This window comes from Saccopteryx bilineata, chromosome 3 (genome assembly GCF_036850765.1).
Source record: "Saccopteryx bilineata isolate mSacBil1 chromosome 3, mSacBil1_pri_phased_curated, whole genome shotgun sequence".
NCBI classification, from domain to species: Eukaryota; Metazoa; Chordata; class Mammalia; order Chiroptera; family Emballonuridae; genus Saccopteryx; species Saccopteryx bilineata.
Window position 1 is genome coordinate 219,208,418 of NC_089492.1, and position 25,056 is coordinate 219,233,473.

A 25,056-nucleotide genomic window follows, 5' to 3' on the forward strand; every position below is an offset into this window, starting at 1 on the left:
GCTCCATGGCCTCTGCCCAGGCACTAGAGTGGCTCTGGTCGCAACAGAGCGACGCCCCAGATGGACAGAGCATCGCCCCCTGGTGGGCATGCCAGGTGGATCCCGGTCCGGCGCATGCGGGAGTCTGTCTGACTGCCTTCCTGCTTCCAGCTTCAGAAAAATACAAAAAAAAGGAATTGTGTTGTATTCTTTATATAAGCCCTTTGTCAATTATATATGTTGCAAATGTTCTTTTTTCTCCCATTTTGAGGCATTTCTTGATGAAGAGATCTTTCATTTTTACGTGGTTTAATGTAATAGCATTTTCTTTTACAGATAATGCTGTTTTGTTATGCTTAGAGAAACGTTTGCTATCTAAATATGTCCTAAATATGTATTCCTGCATTATCTGCTAAAAGCATTTTGTTTTTCTGTAGGTTTGCAACTTGCTAGAATTAATTTTTGTGTATGATGTGAGTCAAGAAAGAGTATCTAGAAATCCTCTTTATGTGGAGCTCCCTTTATCCTAGCACAATTAACTGAAACCTGTATGGACAAGTTCCCTATTACTCTACAGTGCAAATGCTTATCATTTGGAAAGGCGAGGTTTTGCTATAACTCTTAAGTTTTAGCGACTTCCAACCACCAAGTTTCTTTCTCATTTACACTGCTTGTCCATCATGGCTGGGCTCTGGCTTTATGCTACAACCTCTTTCTGGAATATTATAAGTCTTAGTGGCACTGGGGAGAGGAAGAGGGAAGCATGCATAAAGACGTAAACTGTTTGCCTTGAAGTGAAACTATTTCTCATATTTCACTGGCCAAAGCTAGTACATGGTCAACTGTCTATCAATTTTGTGTACATATTATCTTCTAAAAGGGAGGGTCAGCAAATTTTAGTGACTACTAATGCATTCTATCACATGTCTTTGCAATAAAACAAGCCTCATTCTATGAACCGTATAGCTTTTTATCTTTCTATTCTTTTTGTATGTGTGTGTGTGTGACAAAGAGGGACAGAGAGAGGGACAGATAGGGACAGACAGGCAGGAAGGGAGAGAGATGAGAAGCATCGATTCTTTGTTGCAGCACCTTAGTTGTTCATTGATTGCTTTCTCATATGCGCCTTAACCAGGGATCTCCAGCAGAGCAGGTGATCCTTTGCTCAAGTCAGTGACCTTGGGCTTCAAGCCAGGGAACTCTGGGCTCAAGCCAGTGCCATGGGGTCATGTCTATGATCCCACGCTCAGGCCAGTCACCACCGCCTGGTCAGGCTCTTTCTATTCTTTAACATTTAATACTTGCACCAATATATCACACTGTCTTAATTACTAGAACTTTGTAAGTTTCTCATCTTGACTTCAAAAATGTCTCTTGGCTTCCTGACTTTTTGAATTTGTATTCTTTTTTTAAATTTTAATTTGATAAGTTTCACTTAACCCCCAACCCCCCCAAAAAGTGTTGCATTTTGATTGGGATCTCATTGGCTTTATGACCTTATGAAGTGAAACCATTCACTTGTTTCCTCTATCTGGGAAAATTAATGCAATATCTACTAGAGTTAGCACATTCAAAACATGTATATTCTGTGGTAGTAAGTAAACAGTAAGTACTGGGATTTACAATGAATATGAGATTCCATCTTCTTTTGACAATAGTGGGTTTGGAGAAAGTTGTAAGAATTTGTCAGTTCACTTAAGAGCACAGGGTTTGGTGGCAGAATGTAGCAATTTACTAATTGGAATCTAACAAATATTTTTGATCATGTACTTTGCTAGGTATTGTAGGAAGTATCAGAATTGAATTCTAAACTTTAAAAGGAACTTACTATGAAACACAGCATTATCAATGCCTTGAAGAAGCAACAGATGCAAGTTCTAAAAGAATAAGAGTAGGAAATACTGCTTCCTGCTCTTGAATCAAAAATGCCATAATGGTAGAACTAGCATTTGATGAGGGGGCCTAGATCAAAATTCAGAAATGAATGTAAGAGCAATCAAGTCTTCCACAGTAATAATGACCCATCACTATTTTCCATTGGTTTATAGGGCTTTTTTTCTGGAGTTCTACACTAAATAGTCTGGCCCTTTAAATTATAGCATTTATTTTTATTTTAGGTGAAAAATTCTTGGGAAAAGAAAAATATAATAGCTGTGTTGATTGTAATGAGAAAAATTCATAAAAAGATACATAATTAGGCATTTAAAATTTTGTTTGCTGAATTTCAAATCACACATTCAGAGAGAACCCATTACAAGTGAATTATGAGTGTAAAATTTTTTGCAGAGCTTTCTTACTTTAATTTATTTACTTTTTGCTTTGGGAATTAATTGTAAAATCTTACATTAATAAAACATTAAGGGCAAGCTTTCTAATGTATAAGTCAAAAAATTCCAAGTTATGTTTCCCTTAGTAATTATAACTAATCTCTTTGTGCAAATAATAAAGCAATAAAATTAATGATATACCATTGTACACAATGAGTATAAAAGCTGATTTATAATCATTGTATAGTAAACATCATGCATTTTAAAATCTGGTGTTTTTAAAATTGTGATCTAGAATGACTATTTCAAACATTTTAGAATGTATTTTCATATGTTGATCACTTTATTTAACCCACATAAAAAATCACCTGTTTATTTTAATATCACCTCAATAAATTTCATGTGTTTCTGAAACAATATATCATTGAGTATTTAAAAAACTATTTATTTATCTAAACATAATTTTAGGGAGAACAAAATCAATTTTTTCTCAGTCATAATGTAAGCATTTGCGATTATATTTGAGGTGCATCTATGGATAGCTTTCTAACATAGCTGTTAAAAACATCTTGACTCAAAACCTATCATCTGTCCTGCAGATAACAGATTTAATCAAGTTCTTTCATAATAGTTAAATTACACTTATTTTCTACAAGTAATAATTGGAAGACTTTGGTTTTATAACCATACTTTGCAGTTATCCTGGTTAAGTATTTTACCATTGCTTGCCTAGGTTTCAATAAGAACTAGCAATAGATTGTAGGTGTTGGGCCGATAAGATATATTTTACTCACTGTTAAAGATGGCCACTGTCCATGTGGGGCTGCCGATTGCCTTCTTGCTTGGGAAGCAGCTTGGTTATGCTAATGTTGTGCTGGAGGAAGGCGTTGTCCCGGGGAAAGTTTTAAAAGGAGGAGCTAAGAGGCCATTTGGAGGAGAGAGATCACGTTTTTCCACGTGGGGGAGAGGAGGCAACCAAAATGCAGGCAAAGAGGTGGGAGCCTTTGATTCTAGGAAAACTCGGATGAATCAGTGGCTTTGGGAGCCCTGAATGGAAAGGGAAGTGTTTCCCGCTATGTATTTTTACTCACATGCTGAGTGCAAGTCTGGAATAAAGAAAAACGGACTACCAGTTTTTGGCTCTATAATTTCATTACTGTCTGAGATCAAATACAAAACTGCAAGAGCCAGGTAGCTGTGATGGTGGCCGTGCCTCCTGGCTTTACAGTAGGAAATTCAGTAAAAACAAATAAAAATATTATTGTGAATAAGCAAAAACCAACAGAAAGAATATGGCCTAATGCAAATTTTCAATAAAATCATTTTTATACATACACACAAAATTATTAGTAGTAATGCAAATTAGTAAAGCTAGAAACTAGGGTTACATATAAAACAAACTCATCAGGCTAAGAGACTTTTTTTTTTTTTTTTTTTTTTTTTTGAGAGAGAGAGGGACAGATAGACAGGAACAGAGAGAGATGAGAAACATCAATTCTTTGTTGTGGCTCCTTAGTTGTTCATTAATTGATTTCTCATATGTGCCTTGACCGGGGGGCTACTGCAGACCTAGTGACTCCATGCTCAGCCAGTGACCTTGGGCTCAAGCTGGTGAGTCTTGCTCAAACCAGATGAGCCCGCACTCAAGCTGGCAACCTCAGGGTCTCGAACCTGGGTCCTCTGCATCCCAGTCCAACCCTCCATCCACTGCTCCACTGCCTGGTCAAGCCATCAGGCTAAAAGACTTGTGAGACAATAATCTGTAACTCAAAACTACTACTTCTTGATTTTCTTACCCTCATTGTTCTTGCCTGTTTTTGGTATTATTTATTTTATCTTTGTTGTTGTTGTTTTAAATTCCTTTTGGTATTTATGTTATGTCGCATTTCTACTTTCAACATAAATACAATTTTTAATGTAGTTTTTTCATAGATCCCTTCAGGGTGAGAATGTTCTTTCATTCCTACTTTGAGAATTTAAATCATGAATGAGTGTTATATTTTTTTAAAATGTCCCCCCCACACATTAATTGAGATGATTGAATTTTTAAAATTTTATTTTATTATTAAGGTATATTAAATTAATTGATTTTAAGATGTTAAACCTACTTTGTATTCTAAAGATAAATCTTACTTAGCCATAGTATATAAATCTTTTATATATTTATTTAATTTATTGAGACTATATTTTGATGTCCGTATTTATGAAGAATATTGATTTCCAGTTTTATGAATTCTGTGTCTGGCTTTTGGTATCTGAGTGATAATGAATTCATAGAATGAGTTGGAAAGTGTTGTCTCCTTTATGTTTCGGAAGAGTTTATAAAGGATTGGTATTATTTCTCTTTAAATATTTGACTGAGCTCCTTGGTCAAGCCCTTTGGCCCTGAGTGTTTCTTTATGAAAACATGTATATTTAGTTATTTTAGGTATGGATTTGGGAGTGCAATTGCTGAGTCATATACTAATCCTATGCTTAAATTTTTGAGGCACTTAGAAACTGGGATGGCAATGGCAACTTATCGATTTTTAATTTTTTCTTCTTTTTTTATTTATTTATTTATTTATTTATTTATTTATTTATTTATTTATTTGTATTTTTCTGAAGCTGGAAACGGGGAGAGACAGTCAGACAGACTCCCGCATGCACCCAACTGGGATCCACCCAGCACGCCCACCAGGGGGCGAAGCTCTGCCCACCAGGGGGCGATGCTCTGCCCATCCAGGGGCGTCGCTCATTGCGACCAGAGCCACTCTAGTGCCTGGGGCAGAGGCCAAGGAGCCATCCCCAGCGCCTGGGCCATCTTTGCTCCAATGGAGCCTTGGCTGCAGGAGAGGAAGAGAGAGACAGAGGAAGGAGAGGGGGAGGGGTGGAGAAGCAGATGGGCGCTTCTCCTGTGTGCCCTGTCCGGGAATCAAACCCGGGACTTTTGCATGCCAGGCCGACGCTCTACCACTGAGCCAACTGGCCAGGGCAATTTTTTCTTCTTTTATTGTCAATTAACGATGACAGATTTTCCTAGACTCTGCTTTAGTTGCATATCATAATTGATGTATTGTGTTTTAATTTTCACAGTTTGAAAAAATTTTAAATTTCCCTTCTCATTTCTTTTATTGGTTCGTGAGTTCTTTATGTCTTGTTTAGTTTCTTAATATCTGTGGATTTCCCCAATTTCTTTCTGCTGTCAATATCTAATACGTTTATAAGGTAAATACTTCAATTATAATGTATGATTTCAGTTCTTTTATATTTTTGACTAATTTTATAGCTTAACATATTGTTTACCTTGGGATATGTTTATGTATACTTGCAAAGATATGGATTTGTTCTGGGTGAAGTGTTCAGTAACCATCAGTTAGGTCCAATGGTTAATAATGTTCTAGATTTCTATACTTTTGATAATTTTTAATCTAGCTGTTTTATCAATTAATGAGGGTGAGTATGGAGATCACCATCTCTTATTAAGTTGTCTATTTCTCTATTTATTGTATCAGTTTTAGCTTCATGAATTTTGGGTTGTATTGTTAGAAGTGTATATGTTTATAATTGTTATGTTCCTGATTAATCTTTCTATTATTATTAAATGTCCCAGTTTTGTCTCTAGAAAAAAAGTTTTAATATATTTTTGCCTAATATTAGTATAGCCATTTTAAATCCCTTATAGTTATTATTTGCATGGTATATCTTTTCTGTTCTTTGTCTTTAGCCTATTTATTTGTCATTAATCTGAAGTGTCTTTATAGACTAATGATTACTTATTGTATATTTTCTAATCTGACAATTTACACTTTTTTGGAATGTTTAATCTATTAATATTTATTATAATTATTGATATGATTATGTCTATTATTTTGCTTTTTTTTTTTTTTTTTTTGTATTTTTCTGAAGCTGGAAACGGGGAGAGACAGACTCCCGCATGCGCCCGACTGGGATCCACCCGGCACGCCAACCAGGGGCGACGCTCTGCCCACCAGAGGGCGATGCTCTGCCCTTCCGGGGCATCGCTCTGCTGCGACCAGAGCCACTCTAGCGCCTGGGGCAGAGGCCAAGGAGCCATCCCCAGCGCCCAGGCCATCTTTGCTCCAATGGAGCCTTGGCTGCGGGAGGGGAAGAGAGAGACAGAGAGGAAGGAGGGGGGGGTGGAGAAGCAGATGAGCGCTTCTCCTGTGTGCCCTGGCCAGGAATCAAACCCGGGTCCCCTGCACGCCAGGCCAACGCTCTACCGCTGAGCCAACCGGCCAGGGCCACTATTTTTCTTTTATATGTGTTATGTATTTTTATTCTGTTCTTTTAATATCTTATTAGGTGTATGTATTGCACAAAATATTCTAGTGTACACTGGAATGCTATAATATATAAATATACATATATATAAATTACTTTTTTGTTATCTTGCTGTACATATTTACCTATTTTCTTAGTGGTTTGTGGGGGTCAAAACATTAATCCCATTTATCACATACTACTTTGGATTAATACTAGTTTAATTCAAATAAAATATAGAAAATATATTCCAACATAATTACATCTCCCTTGTTCTTTTAGAAGTCATTATGATATATATTTATTTGTATATTTTTAGTCCCAATCCCATCTGTAAAATATCGTTTGAGGCAATTAAAAATACTTTAAGGGAACAATAAGTAACAAATAAATATATACTGCATTTCATATTAACTACATAGGTACTTTTATTAGTGTATTTTATTAATTAATTAATTAATTAATTTAAGTGAGAGGAGAGTAGTTAGACAACCATATATGCACCTGACTGGGATCTACCCAGCAACCCCCCTTTGGGACTGATGCTCTGTTCATCTGGGGGCAGATGTTCACAACCGAGCTAATTTTAGTGCCTGAGGAAGAGGCTCCATGAAGTCAGACTCAGCACCTGAGGACATAGGCTCAAATCAATTGAGTGTTAGCTATGGGAGGGGAAGAGAGAGAGGGAGGGAAAAAGAGAGAGGAGGAGTCACAGATGGTTGCTTCTTCTGTTTTCCCTGACCAGGAATCTAACCTAGGACATCCACACGTGGGACTGACACTTTAACACTGAACCTACCAGCCAGGGCTTGTATTTTATTTATTTATGTGAATTTATGTTACTATCTGGTGCCATTTTCTTTATTTTTTTGACAGAGACAGAGAGAGAGAGAGTCAGAGAGAGGGACAGATAGGTACAGACAAACAGGAAGGGAGAAAGATAAGAAGCATCAGTTCTTCTTGCAGCTCCTTAGTTGTTCAGTGATTGCTTTCTCATATGTGCTTTGACCAGGGGGCTACAGCAGAGCGAGTGACCCCTTGCTCAAGCCCGTGACCTTGAACTTCAAGCCAGCAACCATTGGGCTCAAGCCAGTGACCATGAGATCATATCTATGGGGTCATGTCAAATCAGAAACCCCCTGCTCAAGCTGGTGGGCCCTTGCTCAAGCCAGATGAGCCTGCACTCAAGCCAGTGACCTCAGGGTTCCGAACTTAAGTCCTCTGCATCCCAATCAGACACTCTATCTACTACACCACTGCCTGTTCAGTCATGATGCCATTTTCCTTTAATCTAAAGGAATTCTTTTAGTATTGTTTATAAGATAGGTCTGCTAACAAGAAATTCTTTCAGTTTTTGTGTATTTGTGAATGACTCTATTTCATTTTTTTTAAATGTTCATTTTATTGATTTTAGACAAAGAAGAAGGGAGAGAGACATAGAGGAACTATTTCTGTCTATGTCCCGACTGGGGATCGAACCAGCAACCTCCGAGCTTCAGGATGATGATTTAAACAACTGAGCTATCCAGCCAGGGCTATTTCATTTTTGTTTATCAAAGAATAATATTGCCAGACATGGAATCCTTAGTTGATAGGTTTGTGTGTGGTGTGTGTGTCTTTCAGCTCTATGTCCTCACAGTATCTTCTGGCTGCTTTTTTCTTTTTTTAACGAGATATCAATGCTGTTAATTTTTTGTGTGGTTCCTCTCTATGTGATCAGTCATTTTCTTCTTGCTGCTTTCAAGATTTTCTCTTTGTTTTTTACTTTGAACAGTTAGACCTCAGGCATGTAGGTGTGCATCGTTTAAAATTTATCCAACCTGGAATTTGCTGAATGTTTGGATATGTAAGTTAATGGTTTTCAAGTATGACATTTTGGATATTGTTTTTTTAAGTATTCTCTCTGGCCATTTTGACTTTCCTTTCCTCTGAACCTCCCAGTTTGCACATATTGTTGTGTTTGTTGGTATTGTATAGGTATTTGAGGCTCAGTTTTTTTTTCATAGTATCTTTTCTATTATTTTAATATTAAATAATTTCTATTGTTTTGTTTTTTAAGTTTCTTGATTCTCTTGCCAACTCACCAATGCGTTTAACCTCACTAGTAATTTTTTAAAGAAAAAATTAAGTTATTGTATTTTTAACTGAAGATTTTCCAGTTGGTTCTTATAATTTCTATGTCTACCAATATTTACTATTTGATGTGCTGTTGTCCTTATGGTATTCTTCAGTTCTTTGAAAATACATTGAAATTATATTTATAATAACTGCATCAGAGTCTTTTAAGTTTAATATCCAGGTAGCCCTCAGAGACAGTTTCTATTGATTGCTGTTTTTTTTAACCCCCATGCATGCATCAAACTTTCCTGTTTCTTTGCATGCCTTGCATTTTTAGCTACAGACTTGGAAACTATTTTGCAGCAAATCTAGATTCTGATTCTCCCTCTTCCCAGGGGTGGTTGTTATTTTTGTTTGTTTGTTTATTGACTTTCAAGGGCCAATTCTGTAGGGTTGCTCTTTCTCAGTATGTGACCACTGATGCCTGTTCAAATTTTTCTTTTCTTTTTTTTTTTATTTCAAGCCTGACATCTTGGAGATGAATCAGTATAGTTCAGTGGTAAGACAGTGATTGATCAAAATTGTGCTTAAACACCTTAAACTCAATAAATCTTGATTAGGGAATAAATTCAAATTTCAGTAGTTTTCAAGTATACCCTAGCTTGTACTTTTTGTTAGGTCATCTCATGTCTCCTCGCTTCATCAGGTCTCACATTCAGTCACAGGAAAATAGATACTGAGGGACACTGGTGTCTCCTGAGCAGGTGCACATATGTGCAGATATGAATGCATATCAAGACCCAATACGGTGGTCCCATTCTTTGATAATAGTATTAAAATTCTGGCTTCTAACCCACAAAGATAGGCAAACACATAGCAAGACCCAATATAGTTGTTTTTATTCTCTGGATATATGTATTAAATATCTGGCCAGTGTAATAGTCTATTACCTCACACACAATTATCAAAACTTCTGACTAGTTGTGATGATGGTCTCTTTTGAATCATTGCCACAAGATTAATATTGTTTTGACAGCTCCCCGGGGGATGTGTTTTTCTCTAAATTGAGGCAGCTTCCTCTGGCAGTAGTGTTGCTCACAGCTTGCCTCAGTCTTGTTGAACTACTCAGCTGATGGAGCTGGGAGCGTGGGCGAGACAGGAGCAATCTCAGGCTAAAACGCCACAGAGTCCCACTGTTTTTATCTGAATTTTAGTGTTTTTTCTTGAAGTAAAGCTTCTGATTTATTGTATGTCTTTGGTTGATTTTCAGAAAAAAGAAATTGTTTTTGACAGTTTTGTGCCTTTTTAGCATGACTTTGTGAGGAGAGAATTTACTGAGCTTCTGTCCTAGGAGTTCTACCTCTATAGCATTTTTTTGTCAGGAAAAAAAGCAAACGTTTCTTTAGAAGCCCATTGTAACTTTTAATTCTATACATCATTGAGTGAAATTGTTACGTGGCTCCTTTGTTAGTACAAGGTAAAATGGAGTGAAGGGGAAGCTTTGATAGCCCTTAAAATGAGGTCTGAAACATGAGAAAATGTATATCTGGAAATGGGTTTGGAGTTAAATAGACAATAATACCTGTCACACCACTCTAACTACTATTACCTTAAGTTAGAAGTGCAAGTAGTCTTTTTTAAAGCTTTTATAACACCATTCCGAAGACAACTGGACATTAATTTTATTAGGACTTAAGTTAAAAAATTTAGATAAAAAGAAGTTTAGTTATTTTGTAAGGTGTACAATCCAAGATTTCAACTACATAGCATATATACTTAAATTTACCATGTACTAATTTTGTTACCTTGTGCAATTTACCAACTACACTATTTTTTAATTTCTTTATATGTCAAGTGTGAGTAATTATTCTTTCTTCAAGAGTTCTAGTAAAGCTTAAGTGCTTACATAGAATTGCGTACTGACTAGTACACAGCTCATATTTAGCAAATATTAGCTTCCTGTGTTAAGAGGTACTTTCTAGGAAACCCAATCCAACTTAATATGGAATTCTTCCTTTATTCCAACAGAATATTTTCCAAAGATAAAACTATAAGGAAAAATGCTGTAATTCCATGTCAGCCATGAAATTCTCTAAGGACTGCCTATATAGGCTCTTCCACGTAAAAAAAATGCCTGCTTTTTATGAATGACATTGAAACTAAGCACGCTAACAACTGATGTTGCAGTTAAACTCTCTTTCCTCTGGGTTTGAATCATGGAACCAACAACTAAGGCTTGATACATTGTATGAAGGCTGGAAAGATCACTGTCTTGTTGTTTACTATTTAGGCTATGAGATAGGGAGAAGTGAGAGAAATGTACTAACAGAAAAATATAACCAAAAAACATGCTGACATGTCCGGAGTTCCATTCCTGGTCAGGGCACACAGGAGAAGTGCCCATCTGCTTCTCCACTCCTCCCCTCTCTCACTTCTCTTTCTCTCTCTCTCTCTCTCTCTCCCTCTCTCTCTCTTTCTCTCTTTCCCTTCCACAGTCAAGGCTCAATTGGAGCGAGTTGGCCCCAGGTGCTGAGGATGGCTCTATGGCCTCTACTTTGGGTGCTAAATAGACCCTTGATTGCTAAGCAATGGAGCAATGCTCCACATGGGCAGAGCATCACTCCCTAATGGGCATGCTGGATCGCTCCTGGTTTGGGTGCATACTGGTGTCTGTCTCTGCCTCCCCTCCTCTCACTGACTAAAAAAACCCAAAACAACAAACAAACAAAAAAAACATGCTGGAAGCTTATATTATACATATATAGTATACATTTCTCATGGTGATCAAATTCTAAATAGATTTCAGATATCACAAAATGGCAGTTCACTTATGGGTAATTGGAAAGAAATGAAAAAAATAATTGAGATTTCATGAATACATTGAGAGTAATTTGCCATCAGAAAAAAAAAATCAATATGTAGATTTGTGTGCCATAATGCAATTTCATTTTCAGTCTGCCAAAAGTAATATGAAAAGTTAATTATAGTAAAAATAAAAGTGTTTAAAACATAATACCCTTTGTATTCATGATGAATTAATGATCATTGGAGATATCTACAACTGATTATACAAAATATTTTCATAAGATACAGCAATAGTTTTGGTCATGTTTTAGAAATGAAATATATATATTTCATTGTGTAGGTATAGTAAAGGTGTAATTCTTTCTTTTATATATATATATATATATATATATATATATATATATATATATATATATATATGGTGGCATAGTACAGTTCAGGAATTTTCACAAGGAATCATAACTTTTTGGATGAATCCAAAATGAAAATAAAACTACTTCCAGTATAGCTTCATTTAAACTTGAAGCAATTGGAACCACCCTCTGTTGTGCATACTGAAATTACCATAGTTCTTGCCAAATTTTCTACCCACTACTTATCATTTTATTTATATCTCCAGAGAAGCAGTGGATAAATATATTATTGTTGATGATACAGGCAGTATGAATAAATTTGCTTTTTTAAGCAGGGAGGGCGGGGTGAGAGCGGGTGTGCTGTGTGCACACTGGGATGACAGAGATGGTGTTCTATACCTGGTCTCCTCTAAAATGTAGGTCACTGTTCATGCCAGGTATCTCTTTTACATCCACAGTCTCATTTCTGAACATTGTTGACCACATTTCCATTGATTTTTTTTTCCTACCTTATGAGAGCTGAACTAAAACTGCTGTGTTTCCTGAGTACCCGAAACTGAGATCAGGATTGGTACCTAATAAATCCTAAAACTGTGTACCAGCAGTTTGTAGCCATATGGCAATTTCAGAAAAGCAACTCAAAACCCATGAGAGGTAAAAATGTACAGACTTTTCAACAAAATTAATTACAAAGAAAAAGTCTATAGTAAGACACACATCAATTGTGTCATGTTGCTGCAATTTCATTGTGTATGTATGGTAAAGGTGTAATTCTCTCTTAGACAGGTTGAGTGGGGAATTGAGAAAGGTCCTATCCATTCTTAGGTTACCCTTTAAGACTTAACAGAGGTACAGAGAGGCTGTAAAGAAAAGACAAAGAAGTGACAACTGAGGCTGAAATTACAGAATTGAGTAGGAGAAATGGAAAAGATGAGAAAGGCTGAGCAAAAGAACTTCTAGATGTTAAGACAGTATCATACTTTAAGCATAAAATGTGTTGAGTAAATACCTTAGTCCAAAGTATCTTGTAATGCTATGAACTTGGACATAGCATTAAAAATTTTCATATGTAAGTACACTCAGGGATTGGGAAAATTCATTTGAAAGTTTCTGCTACCATGTGAATTCTGTATAGGTGTATATTATTTTATGATTTAAAACTGAGATAAAGGATAGATTAAAGTTTCTCTGCTGTTCACTGCATACACAGACTATGTGTTTAGTGAGACAACAATACACTAAGAACCTGCAGAATAAAGCAGTTAAGTGTCAGACTCTGGAGCCAACCTATGTTTGAATTCTAGCTCTTGCAATTACTATTAGATGTGTGATCTATCAGCAAGTCACTTTATCTCTCTCTGCTTCAGTGGCCTCATCATTCATTCAGTAATAAAGATAATATACAGCAGGGATCACCTAGGATGTACTTTGTCTCTAATTCCAAATAAAGAAAATACAAATAGTAACCTTAAAAAAGTTACTATTTTTAGTAACTTGTTTGCTTTAATTTGTTCTTTAATTTGTTCATTGGGCAAGAAGCAAATTTTCTACTGTCAGGAATGCGAGATATTACAATACAATAGATTCAATTGGGCAGTGGTGAGGTCTATAAATGAATGGCAGCTCTAAATCTAATTCCAAGGTAGGATGGGTAACTATTCACCATTGTGATTGGGGTTCTGATCTTGTTACTGCACAGACAAAATAATAACTTTCTACTCTAAGGTTTGGTTTGGTTGATCTCAGTGTTATAAGAAAATGTGCATTTCTTCTGCATCAGATTCTTGATGTGAGCATGGATGTGTGGGTTGCTTCAGGGTCACAGTCAATGGCATCCCTCATTCTAAAGCTGTCATTCTCTTTATCAGCCACCACTTATTTTATCTTATTTTGCTCATTAGAAATATAATTGCAACCTGACTAGGTGATGGTGCAGTAGATAGAATATCAGACTGGGACGCAGATGACCCAGGTTTGAAACCCTGAGGTGGACAGCTTGATGGCAGATTCCTCTGGTTTGAGCAAGTCTCACTAGTTTGAGCCCAAGGTTGCTGGCTTTAGCAAGGGGTTACTTGGTCTGTGAAGCCCCATGGTCAAGGCACATATGAGAAAACAATCAATGAACAACTAAAGTGCTGCAACAAAGAATTGATACTTCTCATCTCTCTCCCTTCCTGTCTGTCTGTCCCTGTCTATCCTTCTCTCTGACTCTCTGTCTCTGTCAAAATGAAAGAAAGAAAGAAAGAGAGAAAGAAAGAAAGAAAGAAAGAAAGAAAGAAAGAAAGAAAGAAAGAAAGAAAAAGGAAGGGAGGGAGGGAAGGAAGGAGGGAGGGAGGGAGGGAGGGAGGGAGGGAGGGAGGAAGGAAGGAAGGAAGGAAGGAAGGAAGGAAGGAAGGAAGGAAGGAAGGAAGGAAGGAAGGAAGGTTCTTAGCTCTCCCAACATAATAGCATAGTGTTTGGTATAGATCTATGTTCACTACAACAAAATGTATTACTATTTTCAATGAATTAAATATGTTTAGCTTTTACATGTACTTAACCTAATGACCTTGTTTCCACATTTTTTACACAATGTTTCCTCAAAGTGACTCAGTATAAAGCTGGTTGTATTTCTCTGTAGACATGGTATTATAATTGAGAGATGGGTTATTGATTAAGAACTTATATTCAAAAACATGTCATAAAAACAAATATCATAGTTCATAAATTGTTATGTTAAAATAATTATCTTTCATATAATCCAATTTTTATGGGGTAGACCATTTTTATCTGTACTAATTGAATATTCAAAATACTAATATATGTATGTGTGTCCAAACACTCACATGAAACCATATAGTAAGTTTAGTTATAACTTAGATTTCAACCATCTGTAATATATATATGTAGAATTACCCTTTAATTATGATAATTTTGCTTTATTTTAAATATAATAAATAAATTGATTTTTTAAAAATATTTATTGGTTGACCGTTAAATGACAGATACTTTTTAAGAAATAGGAAATGATAAAATGGAAAATATCATTCCCATTTTTTCCTATACCTGAGGAATTCAGAGACAAATATACAAACAAAAGTTGAATTCAAATACAAGGTATTAGCTATATGGAAGATATTTATACATATTTTTGAAGGGGAAGTCAGCGTCTTTGGACAAGGTTGTAAGTAAAGGGCCATCTAATTATTTTTGTTCTCAATATTTTTATGGTAAGTAAATGCATTTAGGACTGGCCGAGTGGCTGGGTTGGTTAGAGCATCACCCCAAAGTGCAGAGGTTGCCGGTTCAATCCCCAGTAAAGGCATGTACAGGAAAAGATTGACCTTCCTGTCTCTCTCTCTCCTTTTTTTTGCTCACTAAAATCAATGAATAAAAATTTTTTAAAAGGCATTTAGATGTCTCACTGACTTAGGATCTATCTCAGAGTTCTGAAACTTTCTTTGTCATATGTTCACAGCTTTCATGGCTTTTAATACTCAACAAAAACTCATAAAAAATACTTGTTCCATTATTAGTATGGACATCTAATAAAGCTCCAGAACACTTTTGCTAGAATGGCTAATATAAACCAAACATAGAACACTTTTGAGCCTTGTTGACCAGGGAATTCAGGGATGGGCAGAAAGATAAAAGAAGGGACACCTTGGCAGAGCAGAGACAATGGGAGCTTCTATGTTCTTTTAGGTCTAAAAGAGTTAATTTGTGAAAATGTAAAGTCTAGAGAGATATTTTTCCCCGTGGCTCACCCTGCATTGAGCCTGAGTACCATGCCTGGGTTTTTGGTAATAACATAAAAGCATAAATAGCCATTGATAGGCCATGGAGGAGGATATGCCAATTAGAATTGTTTTCTTATTTGCCTATTCTGATATATCAATTTGAATTAGGAAAAACATAATATAGACATTAGCTGATTTTTGAATGTATACATTTAAAATGATAATTTTCACAATTATTTTGTGTTCAGTAATCACTATTTTACACATGTGGTTTTACTCATAGATAGATGCATTTCAGCTAATTGAACAAAATAGAATGTATGCCAAAGGCTATAGATTTTAGTAACTGTGCAGAGTGTAAGCTGCCTCTCCGTGTAGGCACTTGAGAGCAGTTATGCATGTTATGCATGTAGTTTTCCATTTGGTGTTTAAAATAATACACACCATTGCCAGGAGTGGGTTTGAATGAGTGTTTAAAGTAATAATGAATGATTCAATTAAGCTGGACATGGTATATAGATTTTAAAAAGCAATATTCAATTTAGTTAACAGATTATCCTATCCTTAAAACACTTTTGCAGCTAAAATTTGATAATTTTATGATCTATGTAGGTAGAAAAACCTCTCTCACTATTTATTCAACAAGCTTTATTGAGTGCTTAGTATGTGCCAGGAACTAGACTCCTCATTAGTGATAAAAAGACATCGTCTGCCTTTAAAGATATTACTACAGCAAAACAGGTTTTTAAATTTGTATATTTACTGTTACCCTTCCAGATAATTGGCTTTATAGAAACTTTTTTGTACCACTTAACTCTGCTTCTTCATCTAACTTTTCCTGCCTGTCACTACTTTTGCTCACGTTACTGTAAAGATCATGACAACTGTGTCTTTACAAAGTCATAGTAAACATTTAAGAAAAAGAAAAAACTTTTCTTTTTCAATAAAAAGGTATATTAGTGTTGATGTCTTGTTTTTCCCATACTTCATTGGATGTGTATTGCAAAACTTGGAAAAGGCCAGGCAGGCACTTTTAGTCCTACCTCGGGCTAATCTCTCTCTTGTGTCTCTGTTGGCAGTGGTCCTACCTCCAGCAGCTCAGGCTGAAATTGTTAAATTTTCTCTTCTCTAAAAGAACAGAACTTCCCAGCAACTTGCTTGGCATATGCTCCCCTCAATGAGCACACAGAGCAGTAATCCATTCTAATTTTGTCAAGGAGAGAGGAACTGAGTCACATCATGTATATCAGCCTTATTTCCTTCTCTACCTAACTTTTTGTTTCTTGGCTAGAGAGTAGGTCCCACTAGAGCTTCCAAAGGTCTCTTGTGTCTTTCAGATCATCTCGCTGTCATACTTCTACCTGCCATAATAAATCTCTAATTTTCAGATCTCTAGTAATAAATATACTTATTGAGCAATGCATCTCAAACTTTAATGAGCATGAGAGTGATCTGGAGAGCTTGTCAAAACAGCAAGCTCTGAGTATAACCCCAGAAAACTCTGATTCATAATATCAGGGTGGCAGCAGAGGGTTGAATTGGATTTCTAACAACCACCCAGGCCATGCTTCCCTGTGGACAGTACCTTCAGCAGCAATGAAGATGAGTGACTACGATGTTATAATACAGATACTCAAAGGGGCCTGAAAAGAAGTGGTCATTTTTACCCAGTGCTTTTAGAAGGCAGTCAAAGAAAGCAATGGTTTAAGCTGAGTCATGAGAAATGATGACCTAGCCTTCAGGTACATGATATATAAAAATAGACATGACTAGGAGAGGACATTCCCATAGGTTAGGCAGGGTAAGTATGGGTATTAAAAAGTACATTAAGGAAATGAAAAGTTTGCATGCTGATGATAGAATATATGGGCATAATGATGGCAAGGAAAAGAGGCAATGAGACCAGAGCAGAAGACAGGCCAGGTCAGAATTACTTTCTGTTATATGTTTAAATAGTTCTTTAGGTATTGCAGACAATGAAATAATATAAGCATTACCTTTTAGAAAGATTGGTTGGTGATAGTATGCAAAATGAATCAATGTGATCCAAGATGGGATGTAGAAGAAACAGAAGAAATGGCTGCAGTAATCCAGGTGAGTGATGATGAAGGCTGGAATTAGGCTAGGAAGCAGCAGTATAGAGACAGAGATAAACTAGATAGGAGAACCATAAAGTGATTGATCAGATGCTGACAATTTGGTATAAAATATTTCTTGGGTGTCAAAGAATATTGGCAACATTAATTGAGATGGCAAAATAGTGACTGTGGGAGAAGTAACAGGTCAGATGGCAAAGTGGGAAGGAAACGAGTTGATGAGTTCTGTTTTGGTGATGTGGAGATGTAAGGTCTAGATCTTGGTAAAATACTCTGAACTAGAGATGCAGATTTGTGAGTCATCATTTAGTCATTGTGTAGCTGTCTTTAGATTAATAGGATTAATGAGATTTCCCTAGGAGAATATAGAGAATAGGACAGGTTCTTGAGGGAGAAAAATCTAAGGTACACTATTAGTTATTAAGAATAGGTAGAGAAGAAAGATCTAACCATAGATACTGAGAACATTTAATTAAAGACATAATAAGAGATCTAGGGAAACATTATCAGGTAATCCAAAAGAAAATGAGCTCAGGAATGTCAAAATCCTAAAAGATATAGAGGGCTCAGACACCAAATTCAATGGGTATCGAAGGGAGTTTATTGGTTTGGCAATGAGGAGATCATTAGTGAATTTGATGAGATTTTTTTCAGAGAAGTGATGAACATGGAAACCTTACTTGGAAAATAAACTTTTCTGTAGGAAAGAGCTAATTAGAATACAAATAATTTAATATTTCCTTGTTTAAGTGATATCTTGAATCAGCACTGTAACCTATAAATTGATGCCAGTAGATAATCAAGATTAGGACCTAATCAGAGGTCAACAAAAGGACCCTGTGAGCTTGATGTAAGGAGGCTTACAGGAAGAGCTAAATCATGAAGGAGGAGGGAACTGCTGTCAGAAAGATGGATAGGAACCCCCAGTAAGCAATGACTACTTTTCAAGCCATTCCAAACATATTCATCTAAAAGTATGTGATCAAAGCATCTGAGAACTATGTCTCAGAAGCCTGATTTTGCAACCTGAACTTGATAATTAGTAGTTGAAAACCACATTTATTGTCTTAAAACCACCCACAAGTACTTTGACATTTTTTATACATAAGAGAATATACAACCTTGATCTGAACCATAAAGGTGGCACAACAAAAGCCATTTGCAGTAATTTCAATCAAGTTTCTCTAAACATCAAATTACTGAGTGATATTAAGAACTACAATAAATAATCTCAAGTTCAGTGCTCTTTTAAAAATCCCTGTTCCTTATTTTATATACATGTACATGTGAAGAAACCTATGTTTACAACAGCTTAAAGTAGTTTTACTTTATTCTGCTTTATGTGTTAGACGTTTTTAACTAATTTTTATAGTAGCCTTTTAAAAATTATCCTTTATGAAATATGATGGATAAGAAAATAAATATTAGGGAGTACCTTAACAATTGAATGCAGGTCTGAGAAATACATAATGGCAACTGTTTCAAGAGAAATAGATTGAAGACCTAGTGAGAAATGTAAAGTGAAAAAATATTATATCCTTATTAAGGAATATTATATCATCATTGAAAATATAATTATTGTATTCCTACTGAGAAAAAAAAAGACTATATAGAAATTTCTTAACTAGCTTTAATTGTGCCATATCCTGCTTCAGCAATTCATCACCTACTTTAGTCATTGCAGTGTTTCTTTTTCTTTTTTTAAATTTTATTTTATTTTATTTTTTGAGAGAAAGAGGGAGAGAGAGAAACAGCCTCTGTGCTTCAGAATGATGCTCCAACCAACTGATCTATCTGGCCAGGGCTTAATTTTTATTGATTTTTATAGTGAGAGAGAGAGAGAGAGAGAATAAGAAGAGAGAGAAAGGAGAGGGGAAGGAAAGCATTTGTTGTTCCACTTAGTTATACATTCTTTGGTTGCTTCTTGTTTGTGCCCTAACCAGGAATAAAACCCACAACCTTGTCATTTTGGGATGACTCTCGTAACCTACTGAGATAACTATCCAGAAACCACTATAGTGTTTCTTAAATGGAGTTCTGAAATTTTCAATAGTCTTTCATATGTTAATAGAAAGATATATAAGGATGATTTAACATACATAAATAGATCATGTAATACACCACATCAAGAAAACAAAGGACAAAAAGCATAGGATTCTGTAATAGGTACAGAAAAGGCATATAAAAAACCCCAAATAGCCAAAGTAATCCTGAGGAGAAAAAACAAAGCTGTGGGCATTACAATACCTAACTTAAAATTATACTACAGAGCCATGATAATCAAAACAGTATGATACTGGCAGAAAAATAGACACACAGACCAATGGAAGAGAATAGAGAGCCCAGAAATAAAACCACATATATATGGTCAAATCATCTTTGATAAAGGAGCCATAAACACACAATGGAGAAAAGAAAGCCTGTTCAATAAATGGTGTTGGAAAAGCCATATGCAAAAGAATGCAACATGACTACAGTTTGTCTCTTACACAGAACTGAATTTAAAATGAATCAAAGACCTAAATTTAAGATATGAAACAATAAATTACATAGAAGAAAACATAGGTACTAAACTCATGGACCTTGGCAGTAGGAAACATTTTATGAATTTGATCCCAATGGAAAGGGAAGTAGAGGCAAAGATAAATGAATGGGAGTACATAAAACTAAGAAGCTTCTGCACAGCAAAAGAAACTGATAATAGCAGAGAGCCAACTAAATGGGAGATGATATTTTCAAACAACAGCTCAGATAAGGGACTAATATTCAAAATATACAAAGAACTCACAAAACTCAGCAACAAACAAGCAAACAACCCAATTAAAAAATGGGAAAGAGACATGAACAGATACTTCTCTCAAGAAGACAGACAAATGGCCAACAGATATGTGAAAACATGCTCATCCTTGCTAGCTATTAGGGAAATGGAAATCATAACTACAATGAGATACTACCTCACACCTGTTAGATTAGCTATTATCAAAAGACAGGTAAAAACAAATGTTGGAGAGGCTGCGGAGAAAAAGGAACCCTCATTCACTGTTTGTGGAAATGTAAATTAGCACAACCATTATTGAAGAAAGTATGGTGGTTCCTCAAAAAATTAAGAATTGAACTACCATATGACCCAGCAATCCCTCTGTTGGTTATATACCCTCAAAACTCAAAAACATGGGTATGTAAAGACACATGCAGCCCCATGTTTATTGCAGTGTTGTTCGTGGTGGCCAAGACATGCAAACAGCTGAAATGCCCTTCAATAGAGTATTGGATAAAGAAGTAGTGGTACATATATACAGTGGAACACTACTCAGCCAGAAGAAAACGATTACTTAGTATCATTTATGACAACATGGATGGACCTTGAGAACATTATACTGAGTGATGTAAGTAAATCCAAAAAAGCTAAGAACTGTATGATTCCATATATAGGTGGGACACAAAATTGAGACTCATGGACATAGATAAAATTGCAGTGGTTACCAGAAGGAAGAGGGAGAGGGAGGGGCTAAAAGAGAAACAAAATATAGGGTGATAGAGGATGATTTGACTTTGGGTGATGGGTATATGTCATGATCGACTATCCAAATGATGTGGATATGTTTTCTCTTAATCTATGTACTCTGGTTGACCAATGTCACACTGTTAAATTTAATTGGAAAAAAAAAGTGTTGATGTAAAAAATTATACTACCGAGCCACAATGATCAAAACTGCATGGTATTGGCAGAAAAACAGATATACAGACCAATAGAACAGAATCAAAGGTCCAGAAATAAAACCATATGTATAAATAAATAATCAAAAAGGGAGCCAAAAACACACAACAGAGAAAAGAAAGCCTCTTCAATTAATGGTGTTGAGAAAACTGGAAAGCCACATGCAAAAGAATGAAATGACTACATTTTGTTCCCATGCAGAAAAATTAATTCAAAATGGATCAAAGACCTAAATATAAGGGATGAAACAATAAATTACATAGAAGAAAACATAGCGACTAAACTTATGGTCCTTGGCTGTAAAGAACAATTTGTGAATTTGACAGAGGACTACACAAGGGATGTAGAGGCAAAAATAAATGAATGGGACTATATCAAAGTAGAAAGCTTCTGCACAGCAAAATCAAAAACAAAAAACCCAACAATAAAACAAAAGGCTTCCAACCAAATGTGAAACAATATTTATAAATAACAGCTCAATAAAAGGTTAATATCCAAAGTATATAAATATATAAAGAACTCACAAAACTCAGCAAACAGTCCAATTAAATAATGGAAAGAGGACCTGAACAGACACTTCTCCTGAAAAGACAAATGACCAACAGATATGTGAAAAGATGCTCATCGTCATTAGCTATTAGAGAAATACAATCAAAACTACAATGAGATATCGCCTCACCCCTGTTAGATTGGCTGTTAGCAACAACAGAGATAGTAATAAGTGTTGGAGAGGCTATGGAGAAAAAAAGAACACTCATTCACTGCTGGTGGGAATGTAAATCAGTACAACCATTATGGAAAAAGGTATGGTGGTTCCTCAAAAAAACAAAAAAGAAAACTAAAAGTAGAACCACCATATGACCCAGCAATCCCTCTACTATGTATCTACACAAAAGACTAAAAAACATTGGTACACAACAACATATGCATTCCCATGTTCATTGCAGCATTATTCACAGTGGTCAAAACATTGAGATAACAAAAATGTCCCTCAATAGAGGATTGGATAAAGTAGAATATGGTACATATATACAAAGGAATACTATTCAGCCATAAGAAATGATGACATAATGACATTAACAACAACATGGATAGATCTTGAGAACATTATACTGAGTGAAATAAGTTGATCATACAAAGCTAAGAACTATATGATTTTACACATAGGCAAGATATAAAAATGAGACTCATAGATATAGATAAAAGTGAAGTGGTTACTAGGGGGTGGTAGTTGGTGAGGGGTGGTGAGGAAGGATGGGAGTAAAGGACAAATGTATGATACAGTGATGAAAAATGACTTGACTTTGGGCGATGTGTACACAACACAATCAACAGTTCAAATGCTATGGAAATGTTTACATGAAACTTATGTACTCTTATTGATCAATGTCACCACATTAATTTTTCTTATAAAATTTAAAAAAGGGATATATTACTTAAAATAACCCCTGTGTGGTTTCCTAAGGCTGCATTAACAAAGTACCACAAACTAGGTGTCTTAAACAACAAAAATATTAGTTGTAAAGGTTGGCTCTTTCTGAGGCCTCTCTGCTTGCTTAATAGATGGCCTTTTTATACATAGGTGTTCACATCATCTTTACCTCCTTATGTGTCTGTGCCAAAATGCCATCTTCTTCTTAGCACACCGGTCAGGTTGGATCAGGGTCCACCCTACTAACCTCACTGAAAGTTATCTTTGTAAAGACTTTATCTACAAATATGATCACATTTAGAGGTACTGGGTGCTAGGACTTCATCATTTAAATTTTGAGGAGACACAATTTATCATTAACTCATTGCTGCATAGCAATATTGCAACAAACTTATTATCTTAGGATTTCTGTGTATCAGGAGTTTGGGTATAGTTCTGCTGGATTTCCTATAAGACTGCAATACCTTTATCACTCAATCTCAAGATGCTGCTAGGAGGATGTGCTTACAAGCTCAAGCAGTGATTGTCAGAATTCAGTTCCTTGTATCCTGTTGGACTGAGAGCCTCAGTTATTTTATGGTAGTCTTCGCAGAGGTACTGTCTGTACTTTGCCACAGGAGTTGCCCTAACACAGTCAACATGTTTTACCAAAACCAGCAAGAAAGAATGTCCACTAGGAGGACTGATATTACAGACTTATGTAGAGCAACCATGGAAGTGACATCTCATCACCTTTGCTATAATTTATTAATTAGAAGCAAGTTACATGCCCTGCCTGCACTCAAGAGGAGAGGACTACACAAAGATCTGAATACCAAAGTTAGAGATCATGGGGAACAATGTAGATGCTTTCTACCACAATTCTCTCTTAGAGAGTTACAATGGTTTGAACACATTAAAAGCATTGAAAACATTATATAGGAATACCCTGTTAGACTACTAGGATAAAGTGTATTCCTTATCTCAGTATAAAGACTTTCAACAATTGTTTACAACTTACTATTTTAGGATGATGTCATTATAAATCCTTATATAATGGGTAACTCTATAAACTATATATACTGCTCACAAAAATTAGGGGATATTTTATAGCTTCATTTTCATTTTGAAAATATCCCAACTTCTGTGAGCATATAATTCACTTTTTTTCTACATTTATCCTAGATTTTCTATCTGAAGCTTTATAATTTTTTTCTAAATTTTTCACATTCTTCAAGGCTTATTTCAGATTTCACTAGCTCCACAAACATTTCTTAAACATCTCCAGCTGGAGTTACATATTACTTTATTTATTTGTTTATTTATTCATTCATTCAACAAATAGTTATTTGAGAATATTGTAAGATGCTAGGCATGGAATTTATAGCAATGAAGCAATCAGATCTGGTCCTGTTCTCTTGAAACTTACCTTCTAAAGTGGAAGCAGGAATAGAAAAGAAACAAACAATTTATATAAATGCAGGTATAGATATGTAATATGCAGGAAAATGCTCTTAGAAAAATGCTAAGAGCCTAATTTTGTTTGTGATGGCAAGAAAAGACCCAGAGGAAGTGACTCTGAGCCCTCAAAGGTGAAGGAAAAATAAGTTAATGACTCCAGGCAAAGGAAGCCAAAGTCCCTGAGTTGGGACAGAGTTTGGCATTCAGGAAGATGGAGTAGGGCTGATGTAACTGAAATGTAATGACATGCAGTAAATGTAAACAGGTCAGCAGGGCCCAGAGGATTCCAGGCCTTGAAGGCCACTTAACAGTTTTGTATTTATGCTAAGTGCAATGAGCAGCCAGTAAAGAACTTTAAAAAAGAACACAACTCTATCAGATTTATGGTTTCAAAATACCACCTATGTTGCTCTTTGTGAGTAGGTTAAATATGGATAACAAAGCAGAGATGGGAATTTACATAAAGCTTTTAGTGCAGATCTAGAAATTAGTTGAAGGTATTATGGTCTAGACCGAAGTCAGTAAACTATGGCCTATGGATTCAAACCTACTTGTGACCAATTTCATATGGCCTATAAACTAGAAATGGTTTTTACATTCTTAAAGGTGGTAAAAAATAAAGAATATGTGTGTATGGCCAGTGGCTGCTGCCGTCATGGCCATGCAGGTTCTCATTAAATTCAGAAAGATGGTAAAGAAACAGTGAGCCAAAAAATGGTGGGTCATTTCTTTATTCAAGTCTTGCAACAGCCAACGAGCAAACACATAGGAAAAACGCTTCCCTTTCATTCAGAGCTCCCAAAGCCCTGACACATTCTCTGTTTCCACAACCAGGAGAATCTTCTCTAGTTCCTCCTAGAATCAAAGGCCCCGCCAGTTTCAGGAGACCTTGCAAAGCCCCTCAGCTCTGGTTTCCCATCTGCACT